We start from the raw sequence: 17,906 nt of genomic DNA, 5'->3' as shown, positions 1-17,906 counted from the left end.
CGCAGAATTTAGGGTTTAAGCATGATTGCCTAAATCACTGGCCATTAGTGATTAAATCAGTTGCTAGCATTTTTCGGTCTTCCGTGGAGTGTGTTAATGTGTGTTGGGGTGGGGTGTGGAGCCAAAAGTTCCAATCCACTGGTGATTACATGGCTGGTTCCTCTGGTGACCAGCCCCCGTCCTAAAGTTGTCTATAGACCTCTCAGCTAAGAATCTTCTCAGTAACATACTAAAGACCCTTCCAGCACTCAGGAGATTTCAAGGGTCTTAAAATTTTTTTTCAACGTTTTTTATTTATTTTTGGGACAGAGAGAGACAGAGCATGAACAGGGGAGGGGCAGAGAGAGAGGGAGACACAGAATCGGAAACAGGCTCCAGGCTCCAAGCCATCAGCCCAGAGCCTGACGCGGGGCTCGAACTCAGGGACCGCGAGATCGTGACCTGGCTGAAGTCGACACTTAACTGACTGCGCCACCCAGGCGCCCCATCAAGGGTCTTAAAAGCTCTGTGCCAGGAAACAGGGCAAAGACCAAATGAATATTCTTTTATTATATCACAACTCTAGTCTTATATTAAGACATTTTAAAATTTATCTTTTAAGTTTCCTATAATCTCTAAATTCCTCCTCCATCCCTTTTGTTTACTTACAGCTTGTGGGTTAAGGGATCTTGCCTTGTACAATTTCCCACGGTCTGATCTTTGCTAATTGCACACTTATGGTAAAGTTTATTATGTTCCTTTGTCCCTGTATTTCCTGAAAATTTGAAGTTCGATCCATAGACTGGTTCAGACTCAGGTTAGGTCCCTTTGGCCAGACTATAGGAAACATTGTTGTCTTCCTTCTTTGTAATATTAGTAGGCTTTGATTCTTAATGCTTCTATCTCTTAAGTTTTTGGAGATTGTTAAGTGGTGATTTTTCCCTCAACTTATTTAACTAAAAAGAAGAAAAAAGTTTACCCATTGCTCCCCACCCTACCTCCCACATTAAGGTAGAGAAACCTATATAAATAGCACTCTAACTTTTGTAGCATTCAGGTATTTTCAGTTTTCATCAACTTCATGCAGCCAGCATGTTCAATCAAGTTTTCCTCACTTCATTAACCTTTAGCTATTTTACATATTTTGTCCATAGTATTCTGCTTTTTATATCGCTAGCAATTTTTACTGAATGCTAGCTATTGTGAATGATATATTGTGGAGTATCTAGATTTAGCTGTCTATATAAAGCAGGAATTTTCTAGGTCTCAACTGACTGCCCTGAATATTCAGTGAGGTCTCCCCACTCTGGCTCATGAAGTCTAACATCGCCCTGTTCTGTTTGAGTTCTGTAGGTTTTTGAGATTACATTTCCCCAGTATTTGATGTTTTTCTGTACTTGTATATTATATACATATACAGCCAAAGACTCCAGGTACTCTTCCGCAGATGTATGGAGAATTTTTCCTAAATAGCTTTCTCTTATCCAGTACATCTTACTGATAATTTCAGCTTCCTCAGCCTCCCCAATAGCCTATCTTTGTTTTCACATCTCAGTAAGACTCATATGTTCCACTTGTATTTTCTGTTGCCATATTGTATAGAAATCCCTTCTAGGCCAACATCCTGAGCAAACATAAGTCTCATACATTTTTCTTTTTCAATAAGGGATACATTCCTATAATTCCTATTTTCTGATATCTGAAAATAGTTATGTCATATTTTGTTCACTTTTCCAATGCTTTACATACTGGTATAGGACTAGACCACCTTATCTCAGTCATTGTCAGAAGCGGGGGTCTGGATTCATTTTGAAGGGAGAGCTAACATGATCTGCTCATGGATTATATGTGAGAGATAAAGAAAAGTCAAGAATGACTTTAAGACTTTTACCTGTTCACTTAGAATGATGAAGTTGGAATTCCATGAAGGGGATAGGAATCACCATGGGAGGGGCACACTGTTTGTTTCTATTGTGGGGAGAGGTATGAATACCAAAAACTGAACTTTCAGACATGCAGACTTGAGGTATCTGTTAGAATCCATATAGATATACTAGGTAGGTAGTTAGATATTTAAATGTAAATGTCAGGGGAAAATGTAGACTAATGACTTAATTGAGGAGTTCTCAATGTGTAGACAAGTCTTGGGCTAGAAAACATTTCCCTACAAATCAACTATAGATAGAAAAACAGATGACAAGTAGACCTCAGACTTTAGACCTGCTTGGGTCCTCTTTAATGGAAAATGAGTTATTAGTTGAATCACTTTTAATGGAAAATTATTTTACTCTACTTTTTCTTTTCTATATAGGCAGTACACACCGGTGGAACTTTTTTTGTTGTCTTTGAACTTGGTGTTCAAGGGGATACCAAGAGTGCAGTAATGGGGAGAAAGAAATTAAGAAATGAAAGACTAAAGCACACTGAATTCACTGTATAAAAGGAAGAGGAGGAGAAGATGGAAGAGAAAGAACTGTGTATAAGACAAGCTACACGTGTTTGGAATAGTACATAGGAGGCGCTCAACAACATTTACTCATTAACTGTAGAAATGAATAGTTCACCCTTCTATTTCTATCCAAAATAAGAGCTTATAAGGGGAGACTTCCTGGAAAAGTCTCAGGTGGGACTAGTTTAGTTTTGAATTTGGTAAAATATAACTCTTGGAACCCATCAAGAAAAATAAAGTTATTCAATTTCATTACATTTGGCTCCATATTGGTTTCAAGTTACTTCATACTGTGGATAATGTTACTTTTAAGCCATGGACACAAATGATTTTCTGTTTGGTTCCATCCCAAACTAATGTTAGCATTTTAATAATTGAATTTGAAATGGCTTTCTTTTGTTTACTGAAGCAGTGGTGGTTATATCACAAGACTGTAAATCACTTAGGCAGTAATAAAGATGCTTCTACAGTATTACACAAGACCTAAAGTATTGTCTGTGCATTTTGTGAGAACAAAGGCCGTTGAATTTTTTTTTCAGTTTGTGCAGGATTTTACCTAATTTTAAGGCAAATAGTTATTTTTATTATATACTAAACACACTTGAGGGTCTAAGAAATATATTTTTTCTTGACTGAACAAAATTATTCACTGCAAAATACTTAAATACACCTAAGAATATTCCCTCAATGAGTGTAAAGTGAATAGAAAGCAGTGTTCAAATTATCAAATGAAAGTGTAGAGAAAGCAGGATGAAAGGTGACTGAGATCCAGCTGTCATTGGGTCACTCAGTTCTTGTCCCAGATGTACCAAAGAATTGGAGACCCCAGATCAGAATGGGGAGATAGAGTTTATCAAGTAGGTAAGTAGAATACACTTGCAAGAGTAAAAGCAGACCACTGCCAGAAGAAGAAGGATGGCAATGGCTCCAAGAAGCTCTACCTACAACCTTTTAAGCTCGTTTTGTGTACATGTGAATTTGGCTTTATTGATATTTTTGATTGACACCTGGTGGTTATATGACATTATGGCTTCTCAGCATGCACCTACCCATGATGCATTCTATTTGCATTTATTTATGTATTGTGTATTTATGAGTGTCTTATGAGCTTTTGTTGTGACCTTAAAAGTACTTAAGGGCAAGGTGCACATTTTGAGCACATGCTCATCTCTTATAAGTCCCCTTGTGGCTTTTGAGCCAGCTCTGTGGCAAGGCCTTTCCTGTTCTGTTAGCCCTTAGAGGTAGCTCTGAAAGTGTGACCGTTAACTTTCAGGGTGGCTCCAAAGGTGTGGCCAGAACCTGCTTTATCCTTCCTTGCTCATGTCTAACTAACACAGTGTTTTGCGACTTGACAAGGTCATCCAATTAGCAGGTTACAGAATTATGGATGGGACCCAGGATTCTCTTATCTAAAATTGCTGCAGGTTAGCATATTCAAGAAGAGGAAGAATGGAGCACTTGGGTCACTTAGTGGGTTAAACGTCTGACTTCAGCTCAGGTCATGATCTCGCGGTTTCTGAGTTTGAGCCCCGCGTCGGGCTCTGTGCTGACAGCTCAGAGCCTGGAGCCTGCTTCAGATTCTGTGTCTCCCTCGCTCTCTGCCCCTCCCCTTCTCACACTCTCTCTCACTCTCTCAAAAATAAACATTAAAAAAAAAGAAGGCGAAGAAAATAATTAGAGTTGAGATCATTTTATACCACAAAACAATTGCAGAAGCTAACTTAATTTTTCAAAACTAAACTAGGTGTGTATATGGTCCACTGGTGTCCAGCTTTAGAACTCCTGTTTGTTCGGTTAAGTATCCTGTTCTGCCACAACCGTGGCTTCAGCTGTCTTGCTGTTAGCAGCTAATTCCTTCTCACACAGAGTCACAAATTGCGGATAAAGTTTTAACCCTTCTGCTTTTCCAGAGTTAGAGTGATACTGCATGTTTCTGCCTTTTATTCTCCCACCAAGGGTGGCTTGAGGGATGATAAGAATGTTGCCAAGGAGCTCTAATACAGACACGTGCTTGCCATTTTCTGTTTCACTTAATCATATTAACCGTTTTGTGAAGAAGTTTTTTATTAGGTGCCTTGCAAAAACACACATAGATCACTAATGCTCCCTGAACCTCCTGGATCTCGGTGACCCCCTCGGCTGGGTGTACTTACAGCCAGCCCCGCAGGCACTGATCCAGAACTCCCCGGGCCTGAGGTATCCGGCCACCCTCAGCCTGCACTCAAACCCTGGCAATCTAACATGTCCAGGTCCTGGGCTTGAGGCCATTTACATTTTTAGCCATAGTAACTGATATGTAATCTTTGGAAGAATTATATTTTGACTACATTTTCTGGTAGTTAATGACTGAGTGTGTTTCCCGAAAATTCACATGGTGAAGTCTTAACTCCCAATGTGATAGTATTTGGAGGTGGGACCTTTGGAAGGTAATAAGGTTTAGATGAGGTCATGAGGATACAGTCCTCAGGATGAGATTAGTGCCCTAATAAGAATAGACCAGATAACCTGCTTTCTTTCTTCTCTCTTCTATTTCCACACCATTTGAGGATACACCAAGAAAGCAGTCATCTGCAAGACAGATGACTTCACCATAATTTAATGATGTTGGCATTCTGATCTCAGGTCAGACTTACATCCAGAACTGTAAGAAACAAATGTCTGCTATTTAGGACACCTAGCCCATGGCATTTTGTTATAGCAGCCTGTGCTAAGACACTGTATTGGATTTCGATTCTTCTCTCTATGACTTGTAAATAGAGATTTCCAAAGGTCTGCTGTTTTAGTGAATCAAAATTTTTAAATTTTATTAATAAAGTAAATTTGAGAGAGAGACAAAGAGAGACGAGAGAGTGAGTGGGGGAGGGGCCGAGAGTGAGGGAGACACAGAATCTGAAAGAGGCTCCTGGCTGTGAGCTCTCAGCACAGAGCCCAATGTGGGGCTCGAACTTACAAGCCATCAAATGACCTGAGCCAACTATCATATGTTCAAGCAATTCTACTTTTGGGTATTTATCTGAAGAAAACAAAAATATCAATTCAAAGATATATATATATATATATATATATATATATATATATATATATATATATATATATATATATAGCAGCATTATTTACAATAGCTAAGACATAAAAGTAACCTAAGTGTCCATTGATAAGTGAATAAAGATGATGTATGTATGTATGTATTTATGTATGTATATATGCATTCCTTCACTGGACATACTTCATTTTATTATACTCACTTTATTGCACTTTGTAGATACTGCCTTCTCTACGAATTGAAGATTTATGGCAACTCTCAAGCAAGTCTATCAGTCCCATTTTGCTCTCAGCATTTGCTCATTCCATGTCTGTCATATTTTGATAATTCTTGTAATATTTCAAACTTTTTCATTGTTATTATATTTGTAATGGTGATCTATGATCAATGATTATGATTTACTGAAAGTTCAGATGATGGTTAGCATTTTTTAGCAATTAAGTATTTTTTCATTAAGGTATGTACATTTTTTTGACATAATGATATTGCACACTTACTAGTCTACAGTAGAAACAGAACTTTCATATATGTATTGGGAACCAGAAAAATTATTTGTTGTAAAGATCACTTTATTGCTGTGGTCTGGAACTGAACTTGTAGCATCTTCAAGGGATTCCTGTGCCTCAGAATATTACTCAGCATTAAAGAAGAAAGAAATGTTGCCATTTGTGACATCATGGATGGGCTTACAGAGTATTATGCTAAATGAAATAAATCTGAAAAAGACAAATACTTATATGTGGAATCTAAACAAGACAAACAAACAAAATAAAGCAAACTTATAGAGAACAAAGTGTTGGTTGGTTACCACAGCTGGGAGATGCTGAAGGTGAGCAAAATATGTGAAGGGGACTAAGAGGTACAAACTTCTAGAAAAGAGAGAGAGAGAGACAGACAGAGAGAGAGAGAGAGAGAGAGAGAGAGAGAGAGAGAGGGGATGGGACCAATACTGTATGCTCTCACTTCTGTGTTAGAAATTTTAAAATAAACAAATAAATAAACAGATAACAAATTCATAGAAAACATCAGATCTGTGATTACCAGAAATAGGGGTGGGGAAGGGGGAAATGGAGGAAGGTGGTCAAATTTTCAGTTACAAGTACTAGGGATGTAATGTACAACATGATGACTATAGTTAACACTGCTGTTTGGCATATGTAAAAGTTGTTCGGCATATATAAAAGTTGTTGAGAGTAAATCCTCAACGTTCTCATCACCAGGAAAAATAAATGTATTTTCTTTTTTTTTCCCTGTATCTATATGAGGTGATCAGAGTTAACTTACTGTAGTAATCATTTCATGGTATGTGAAATAGTAAGTGAAATCATTATGCTGTACACTTTACTTATGTGGTGATATGTCAATTACATCTCAATATAACTGAGGATAAGACACTTGAAAAATATTATTGATGGATTTGAGTACTGAAAACATATAGCTTTTAAAGTTCTAAAACATAGAAAAGCAGTAAGTTAATAAACAAGAAGTAAAGATCAAACTAGGAAAATATTTAAAAATAACATTATTAGTGAAGTGTTACTATCCGCGATATATATGAAGTTTCCATAAGTAAGAAACATTAGATTCTACATAAAATAAGAAGATGCATAAGGAGACAATGTGTAGAGCAAACAAAATTGGCCAATTCACTTAGAAATATATCATGCTTAAAAGTGAAACTAATGTGCAGTTTTAAAGTATTTTGTCTATCACATTTGCAAAGTTATAAATAAATCCTGGAATATATCGTAGTTTTCAAGCATAAATTATGTTTAAGCATAAACTAGTACTATCTTTATGAGACATATTTAGGCATGATTTTAACTTTTTTGGTTTGTTTGCCATATTTTGACCCAGAATTTGCATTTTGGGGGATCTAGCTTAAAACCTCCACACTGTGGAATAATTAATGTTCCATACATTTATTTCATCATTAATCACACTAATCCAAAATTAACATTAAAAATCTCAGAGAGATACTTTTCTTTGGTGGTTACTGATCCCAATACCCACTCTCCTTTTTTTAATACTAGAACATTGATAATTTTAGCTGGATGCATGACCATCTACTTAAAGACCACATTAGCAAGACTCTGGTAAGTTCAAAATTGCCATATTGTGTCCAGTAAGATAGCAGCAGATGGTGAATGTCACTGTCTAATAATTCCTGAAAAGAAAATGCTACCCATTCAAGTATATTTTCTGACATTCAGTCTTATTTAGATGAGACATGGTGACAGCAACAACCTAGGGGATGGTAGCCTAACAGTATAGAAGATACCTCTTTCCCTCCAACTCATCTGGCATTTCAGAATTTTTAGAAAAGACGAGTATGATTATTACATTATTTAAGACACCACTATCAGTTCTCCAAGAGCATTGACCACGTCTTAACTAATAGTTTTCTGTACTTTCCCAATAATCTACAATGAATATCTACACAGATAACACAAGTCAACATTTAAAAGAAGAAAGTAACCAAAAATAAAACTGGACAGAATTCACTCAACTGGTGTTTTACTGCTAAAAGCTGGTGGTCTTAACTCTAAGCTATTTGGGTGCTTAAGAATTTCTTAGGACTTATCACTAGAAAATATTCTATATGTAAGTAATAGATGTAGTATACTGACTTTAAATGAATGCTTTTATGTGTATATTCATATATACATGAATATAACAGAATTGGGGGAAAGGCAATATATAACAGCCTTGTTGAATTAGCAGAAGGTCCTCTATACTTAGAAAAAAAAAACAGAATAATGTTAGCACTATGCTTCTTAGAGAAACCTTGCATTTTAGCATTGTCAAATAGACTTAGAAATAGTTATTCTGTATAATGATAACCATTAATTTGGGTTAACTTTCTGGTCATAACTAAGTGACTATAATACAACAACCTAGTTCATCGAGTTAGATGAGGATTAATAAATAATTTATCACTGTAGCTAGCACACACACACATGGAGTTCCATAAAGATTAGTTTTTGTGATTATGATAAGCAAATTTAGAGATGAGATACTAAGATTAAGTGACAAACAGAAAAAGTATACCTGGGTACCTCTCAATGGACATTAAGGTTAGAAAGTTAATGTGGATTAATTGAAAAGGACTACATGGTAGTTAATAATTTTTCACTTATTCAGTTAGTAATTCAAAGCTGGAGATGTGCCTTGGAATAAAGATATAACAAAACGCATATTTTAAGATATTGAACCGTGTCAAATTATACTTAACATGTGTATTTAAAATTTATTGTGCTATGACCTTTTTACTGACACACATGACTAGTATCCTCCAATTATGCTATAGAGGCAAAGTGTTTTCATAGATGAAATATTTTTATAGGCAGAATGTAGCCTAAATAGAGAATAATTATTTTATTTCTAGTATCATTCAGAATCAAAAGACTGCTTAATATCATCATTAATAAACTTAAATGTAAAAAAAAGAAAAAAAATTAAAAAAAATAAACTTAAATGTAATATCTGTCTGGGTGTCATTGCGCACTTTTATAGAATGTCATCTAGAGTAAGAAGATGCAGGAGATTATGTTTGAGTTCTATACTACTCCACATAAATTATGTAATGTGTTTTTTAGGTAGGTGAAGGAGTAGAAGTGGGATAAAGTAGGCTGAGTAAATTCATTAGGGATACATGTAAGCTGTGTTTTAATTATACATTATCCCAAGGTAATATATACCTAATAAACTATATACATAACTATATATAACTATATGAGAAACTACATATATAACAGTTTATGTTACTGAAAACCATAGATTTGTAAAAATATATCCATTTTCTTTCTTCTAAGCCTGGCTTTCATGTCTTCTGATATTAATTACCCCATCATTATTTTCCCTTAATTTTTATTACCAGTCTTATTAGAATGTAAGCTTCTTAGCAGAGGAATATAGGTCTGTTTTATTCAACAGTTCATCATCATCATCAAACTGCCTTGCAATAAAAATGCCATATAGTCTCTTACACATATAAATAAAATGTTTAATAAATACATATTTTTAACTAAAGAGAATCAGCAACATTAGTAAAGGAAAGAATCTTGGAGATCATCAAGTTTTCGTAAATAAGAAAACTGAGGCCAAGAGAGGACAGACAAAACAGCTCAAGATCACAGAACAAGTCTATGGAAGAGATTATATGGTCATGTGAATAGCGGTAATTTTGGATTTTTTTCTTTAAACATTATTGCAATATTCATTCTCTCTTTCTTCTTTTTAGTAAGAAAATATTTCTCATTATTATTTTCAATCACTTTCCCTTTTAACGATAAAGGATAGTCTCTTTAATAGAAATGAGTTGTTGGGAAAATGAATGAACATAACGTTAAGGGTAGTTTCTCTGGTCACCATGCATGATGTTTCTGAAGTATGCAGTGGATAATAAATTAAGATTAACTTAATGTATCTGGATAACATTTCTACAAACTAGTTTCAGTCATAAAAAATATAGCACAGAAAATGTCATTTCCAAAGTACAAAGAGTTTCATGGTTGTGCTAGGATTCAAACTGAGGACTTTCTAGTTCAAGTGTAGAATTTTCTATGAAATAAACGTGTATATATATGTTAAATTAGCACGGTTTCAGAATAAATAATAGATAAATGTAGTGCACACTAGTAACCAATTTTAAGTTTCTATTCTCTTTTCCTCCTTCAGATGCTCTACCTGGTGACTGTATTTTACAACCTCTCTTTCAGTTTGATATGGTCATGTGACTGTGTCCACACTAATGGCATATGAACAGAGGTGTTATGTGCAACTTTTGATGTATCATTGGATTGCACTATTTCCCCTGGAAAAAAAATGTTAGAACACAGACCTGGTAGTCCTTTGTCTTGGACCGTGCAGATCAGGACAATACCTTGGAGTATGGGCAGATTTAAAAAGGATCTTGGTTACTGAATGATATTTTTAAAAATGTTTATTTATTTTTGAGAGAGAGAGAAAGAGAGTGCACATGCATGCAAGCGGGGAAGGGACAGTGAGAGAGGGGGAAAAGGATCCAAAGTGGGTTCATTTGGCTCTGTGCTAACATCAGAGAGCCTAAAGTAGGGTTTGAACTCATGAACTGCGAGATCATAACCTGAGCCAAAGTCAGAAGCTTAACCGAGTCACCCAGGATGTCTAGGTCTCATTTTTACTACATCCTTATCCATATGTATGTAGCCTATACACTTACTAATATAAAGTAAATAAGAAATCAAGAGAGACAGAAGGGATGTAACTCTAACTCAAGCAAGAGATCAGAACTCAGATCCTGGAAGCCAAGAGTAGGTGGAAAATAGAAGACCAAGAATTAGACAGGGTAATTAATGACAACTACAGACTGGGAAACATATACTGCTTATGGACACAAAGAACGCATGCTGGATATGCTTAAGAGTAATAAATAGATAAAAGGAGAAGGTCTGTTCCTTTTCAGGTTATCTCAGAGAAATTAGAGTGGAAATAAAGTAAAAAAAAAGTAATGAGGATGAAGGTCTTCTCAGGGAGATAAGCAAATAGATGAGAAGCAAGAGAGTTAAATGAACAGTATGGTGAGAATCAATGTGTATCTAAATATGAAGAATTATTTACAAATGCACTCATTGAGGGGCTCTTTAAAGGGTTCATTAAGTAGTAGGGACTGAGCTTATATTCTCTTGGCTGAATTAAGTAATGGTTCTGAACCTCAGCTTTACCACCTGAAAAAGAGTGGTTTTAAGAATTTGATAAAAACACGATGGAAAGAAAATGTCACATAAAAATCTAATCATTCCTGTTTATATCATTGTTAGAGAAAATGAGGCAACTAATTCTCTGTAGGATCTGACATCATCAAAGTAGAATATAATAATTTATCTGTGCTCTTGAAAAATAAGTAGATATCTTTTAGGCAGAGAGCAAGATAGGGTTTTTCAAACAGAAGAAAGTATAGACTTAAAGGCAAAGAATCAGGTAAGATCATCATACATAGAGGAAATTAATAGAGATTTACAAAGCTTAGAACATAGGTTACAAAATAGAAAATAACTGAACAAGTAGATAGGGACAAAATCTGAAAGATTTAACTTCCAATTTAAAGATATTAGACATAATCCTATGTGTTAAAAAGCATACTTTTTTTTAACCAAAGAGTGATATGAAAGATATATTTTATACATAGAAATCCAAGCTTCATTATGGTGTATGGAAGAACAAAACAGGCCACTACAGGGAGATTGGACAAAAGATTTGGAAAGAGAATTGATATCCAAACTAAGTCAGGGGAAACAGGCATACATAAAGAAAAAAAAATGATTGAAGAGATAATCTGAAAATAGAATCAGTATCACTTGGTAAATAACTGGATGTGGGATACTCTGTAACTTGAGAAACTCATGACTCTAATAAGCAAAATTTCAAAAACTGGGAAAGAAATAGATTTTTAGAAAAGAAATGAGTAAGTTTTATGAAAGTGTGATTGTTGCCAAAAGTATAGGGATATGGGTATGCCTCAGGTATGTATACTTAAGGTAAAATGATGCATATAAGAGTAACATAAAAATCATATTTTTGCTATATTGTTCATCTCCTATATCTTCATACTTCTTCATAAGGAGTTTGTATATTTAATATTAGCTGCTTACTCCCAAGAAAGTATTTGAATTTCAGTGTGAAGGAGCTCGTTGTATGACAAAAGGAACAGAATGAGGAAGACATTAAACATGGCCCCTGCATTTATAAAGCTGAGTCTAGAGTGAGGAAGCAGATAAATTGTGATGGTTAATTTTATGTGTCAACTTTGACAAGGGAAATGGATGTCCAGATTAAACAATATTCTGGGTTGTGACTTTGAGTATTTCTGAGTAAGATTACCATTTGAATGAGTAGACTCATTAAAATAGATAGTCTTCCCTAATGTGGGTGAGTATCATCCAATCTGTGAGGGCTCCAATAGAACAAAAAGGTTTATGAAGAAGGAATTCACCCCTTTTTGCTTCCTTCATGCCTTCCCGAGACAGGATATCAGTCTCCTGCCCTTGAACTGAGATTTGCACCATCAGCTCCCCCTGGTTTTTAGGCCTCGAGAATAGGACTGGGATTACACCAATGGCTTTGTGGGGTTTCCATCTTGCAGATAACAGGTCATAGGACTTCTCAGGCTCCATAAAAGCATGAGCTAAATTATTACAATCTCTTTATATAAATCCACTATGGCTTTATTTCTCTGGAGGACTCTAATACACAAACTAAGAGAAATTTGTTGATCAAGGTACCATCATGACCAATGGTGAGAATAGCAAGGTGAAGTCTAGCTTCTGGGGTTATACTCACATGGTAAATGGAATCACACAGCTATTCTCAGTCATGTTTCCTATTGAAAGGATTTCTGTCCCTAATAGAAATGAAGTGAACACCTTCCAGTAGCAAAAGCTAATATATATGAAGAAGAATAGAAGCAAAAAACCACTCATCTAATCTAGAAAGGCCTGATGGACAAGCAGGGAGAGGAGAAAAAAAGAAAAACACTGGCCTATATGGAAACCATTTCATCTGAAAACTTTCAACTTCAGTACAAGGGGTTTGTTTAGTCCTAACAATTTCTTCACCAACTCAGGCTAATATTAAATTTATTCCTCTGTAAAATCCCAAGAAAAACATAAGTAAATTGAAACTAAGAGATAAAGAAAAACCTTTCACTGAACTTATAATTTAATAACAATTGTTATCTATGGATAAGAAAAGGAACAGGGTGAAGAGGCAATGATGGAAGGGTGCCTTTTTGAAACACACCCTGTTACTGTAGTTTTGGTTTAGAAAATATATAAATATTTTACATATTCACAAAGAAAATTTTAATTTACAAAAGCCCCCTTCACCAAAAAAAAAAAAAAATTGAGAAAAGTAAGTAAAGAAACTCAACTTTATATCAAGGTGGAGAGATAGCCACATACAGAAGTAAATTACTTTAAATGACTTTGAAATAAATTAGAAACACAAAGAAATAGTAAATATTATTTAGCAGTTTAAATTTGGGGTGTAATCAATATTACAAATTTAAACTTATTGTGTAGAATAACACAACTGTGTTTTACCTTAATGTTATAAACCAAATATTTCAGTAAAAAAGAATGAGATCAAGATCCAACCAGTTTAAATTTTATAATGTTAAAATTGAGTCTGAAATATGATAAACCTATAATTTTTCTTAGGAAAACTACATTTTTCTATCTAAAGAAAGGTTTGTATCTTCAAAAACAGCCATGTCGTGAATGACAAGAAAGAGTAAGAAACTCCAGATGAACAATCAAGAGAAATAACAAAAGAATTCTTTGAAATTCAGAGTATTCAATATCCAATACTTAGAAATACTGAAGCGATTTTAAAGTTTAATGTAAAAATTTCAAAAACACTGTCATAAAATAATTTTTCTGCAATATAAACCAGTAAAATATTGCTGAAATCATTGACTGAACAAACGCTTTTAGGTCAAATTAGATTTTTGTAAACAAAGAATCCTGTGACTAGCTTCAAAGTTAGTTCTGTTAAATTAAGAAAAAATCCCATTTACAATTGTACCAAAAATAAGATACACAGAATAAACCTAACCAAAGAGGTGAAAGAGGTATACTCTGAAAACTAGAAAACATTGATGAAAGTAATTAAAGACACAAAAAAGTAGAAAAACATTCCATGCTCATGGACTGGGAGAACAAATATTGTCAAAACGTTTATACTACCCAAAGCAACCTACACATGTACTGCAATCCCTAACAAAATATGAACATCCTTTTTCACAGAACTAGAACAAAGAATCCTAAAATTTGTATGGGACCACAAAAGACCCCGAATAGCCAAAGCAATCTTGAAAATGAAAAGCAAAGCTGGAGACATCACAATTCCAGACTTCAAGTTATATTACAAAGCTATAGTCATGAAGAGAGTATGGAACTTGCACAAAAACGATGGAACAGAAGAGAAGACTCAGAAATGAACCCAAATCTATATGGTCAATTATTCTTTGGCAAAGCAGGAAAGAATATCTAACCGGAAAAAAGACAATCTCTTCAATAAATGGTGATCGGAAAACTGGACAGCAGCCTAAAAAGAGAAAGAAACTGGGACACTTTCTTATACCATAGGCAAAAGTACACTCAAAATGGATGAAAGACCTAAATGTGAGACCTGAAACCATAAACAAATAAACCATAAAATCTTAGAAGAGAACACAGGCAGTAATTTCCTTGACATCAGCCAAAGTAACTTTTTTGTAGATATGTCTCCTGAGGCCAGGGAAACAAAAGCAAATATAAGCTCTTGGGACTATATAAGGAAAAAAAAAGGAAAACAAACAAACAAACAAACAAACAAAAACACCTTTTGCATAGCAAAGGAAACAACCAACAAAACTAAAGGGCAATCTATGGAATGGGAGAAGATATTTGCAAATGACATATCCAATAAAGAGTTAGTATCCAAAATATATAAAAAATTTATACAACTCAACACCCCAAAACCAAATAATCCAATTAAAAATGGGCAGAGGATATGAACAGACATTTCTCCAAAGAAAATATACAGATGACCAAAAGACACATGAAAAGATGTTCATCATCACTAGCCATCAGGAAAATGTAAATCAAAACTACAATGAGATATCACCTCATACCTGTCAAAATGGGTAAAATCAACAACACAAGCAACGACAAGTATTGGCGAGGATGTGGAGAAAGGGAAACCCTCTTGCACTGTTAGTGGAAATACAAATTGATGCAGCCACTCTGGAAAACAGTATGGAGGTTTCTCAAATAGTTAAAAATAGAACTACTTATGATCCAGTAATCACACTACTGGGTATTTTCCTAAAGAATGCAAAAACACTAATTCAAAGGGATACATTCACCCCTATATTTATAGCAGATTGTATACAATAGCCGAGATATGGAAGCAGCCCCAGTATACATCAGCTGATGAATGGATAAGGAAGGAGTGTGTGTATGTGTATAATTAGGTATGTACACACACACACACACAGAATATTATTTGGCCATATAAAAGAATGAAGCCTTGCCATTTGCAATGACATGGATGGAGCTAGAGAGTATAATGCTAAGCGAAATAAATCAGAGAAAGACAAATACCATGGGCTTTCACTCATATGTGGAATTTAAGAAACAAAACAAATGAGCAAAGGGAAAAAAGAGAGAGAAAGAAACAAATCAAAAACAGAGTTGTAACCTCCAAAGAACACTTTGGTGGTTACTAGAGGGAAGTTAGGTGGACAGATGGGATAAAGCGTAATAGGGATTAAGGAGGGCACTTATTGTGATGAACACTGAGTAATGTATGGAATCATTGGATCACTATATTGTACACCTGAAACTAACACTGTAAGTTAACTAAATAGAACGAAAATAAAAACTAAAGAAACTACTTCTTTCAAAATTCTCAGGGAAGGGGCCCCTGGGTGACTCAGTTGGTTAAGTGTCTGACTGCCTCAGGTCATGATCTCACAGTTTGTGAGTTTGAGCCCCACTTCTATCTCTATGCTGATAGCTCGGAGCCTGGAGGCTGCTTTGGATTCTGTGCCTGCGCTCCTCTGTCTGTCTGTCTGTCTCTCTCTCTCTCGCTCTCAAAAATAAACATTTACAAAAATAAAATTCTTAGGCAAGTGTTACTCAACATTTTCAGATTTGGATGAGCAAAAGGTAATTCATAAAGGTAATCCATAAACAATGGATGTAATTATTTATGATTTATTCGGGATTTCTTTTTAAGTTCCAGTTTAGTTGGTTGTTGTTTTTAGTTTTTTTTAAGAAATACATTATGTTAATCTTTCTTGTCTGGGAAGTAAGAAACATGGGCTTTCAAAAACCTATCTATTTGCATGGCATTATCTTGTATGTTATTATTATACACAGAACACCATGGCCATGGTTTATTTAGATTAGATTTATTTATCTTAATTTAGAAAAAACCTGTGGTGTTTACTACTAAAACATTATCTTTAAGATTTTTTTTTAAATGTAAGATTTCAGGCACAAAAATTGAATGGTTAAAGAAATGTCTTTCTATTAATGTGCTTCTTATATAATAACTGAGCACCTCAGAAATAGAGAGTGATATTTAAACTCAGTGGGAAGATCATGAATATCAGAGTTCCACTTAACAAACATTCTTGACAGGTTTTTATTTATTTTTAATATGCTAGCAAAAACATTTAACAGAACTCAGGGTGATTTTCAGTATGCTCTCACACAATCTTAGTACTTCATGTGAACTTCAGGCATCTGTGAAGTGATCATTTACTTTCACTTCTTTCCCAATTCACTTTGTCTAAAATGACTTGACACAACATAAATTTACTTTATTTCACTTACAAATATAAAAAGAGAAGTCTTTTTGTTTTATGAATTAGTTTCCCTTTGTCCATATATCTTTCCCAGCTGACAAAAATAATGTATATTAGAGTCTGTGTTAATCTCAAATTCCTCTAGACTTTTAGTCAGGTAAACATGAAAATCTGCATATTATAATTACTATAAATCTGGAAAGGTTAATTTGGACATAATTTTTAATGTATCATCTGCTAGACTTGGAAAACAATGATAATTTTACTTTGTCTCATGCTTTCTCTCGAAACTCCTTCCAAAAATTTTCCAACTTCTGCCTTCCAGAAACCAGGCAATTTCAAACTATAAAAATATACTTAATATATACATTTCAAACTTATCAATTTTACATAACAAAATAGTTTTAGTCTCAATATTGTTACATGAGTTTGATTTGGTCTGTGTATGATCTTTTGGGATTTCTATTTTGTCTCCTGATATCATTTCCTTGAATGTACCATGTGGCAATACTACCTACTATTTTTCTTGTTTTCTAAAAATTGCTTGTAAAACCTCCCAGAGTATTTAACAAAAATGTTAAATTATTTGAAAAATAGTTATTTTAGCTATATTTATTACTATGAAATTTTTTATAAGCTGTGATGCTGTATTTTTTATTTTTTTATTTTTTTTAAATTTTTTTTTTCAACTTTTATTTATTTTTGGGACAGAGAGAGACAGAGCATGAGCAGGGGAGGGGCAGAGAGAGAGGGAGACACAGAATCGGAAACAGGCTCCAGGCTCCGAGCCATCAGCCCAGAGCCCGACGCGGGGCTCGAACTCGCGGACCGCGAGATCGTGACCTGGCTGAAGTCGGACGCTTAACCGACTGCGCCACCCAGGTGCCCCTGTATTTTTAATCTATTGATGCAGCTGTGTTCTTTTCGTTAAAATATTTTAAACCGTTTGTATGCATATAGCTCTAATTTCTTTTTTTTTTTTTTAATTTTTTTCCCCAACGTTTATTTATTTTTGGGACAGAGAGAGACAGAGCATGAACGGGGAGGGGCAGAGAGAGAGGGAGACACAGAATCGGAAACAGGCTCCAGGCTCTGAG

General features: G+C 34.7%; 1 pseudogene; it reads right to left on the bottom strand.

The window, feature by feature from the left end:
* Window positions 1–4,163: 4,163 nt before the first annotated feature.
* LOC122469349 overlaps window positions 4,164–17,906 on the bottom strand; it is a 38,061-nt pseudogene continuing 24,318 nt past the window's right edge.

Source organism: Prionailurus bengalensis, chromosome B1 (assembly GCF_016509475.1).
Source record: "Prionailurus bengalensis isolate Pbe53 chromosome B1, Fcat_Pben_1.1_paternal_pri, whole genome shotgun sequence".
Lineage (NCBI taxonomy): Eukaryota > Metazoa > Chordata > Mammalia > Carnivora > Felidae > Prionailurus > Prionailurus bengalensis.
Note: the sequence above shows the minus strand (reverse complement) of the source record. Positions and strands in the feature narration are given on the sequence as shown.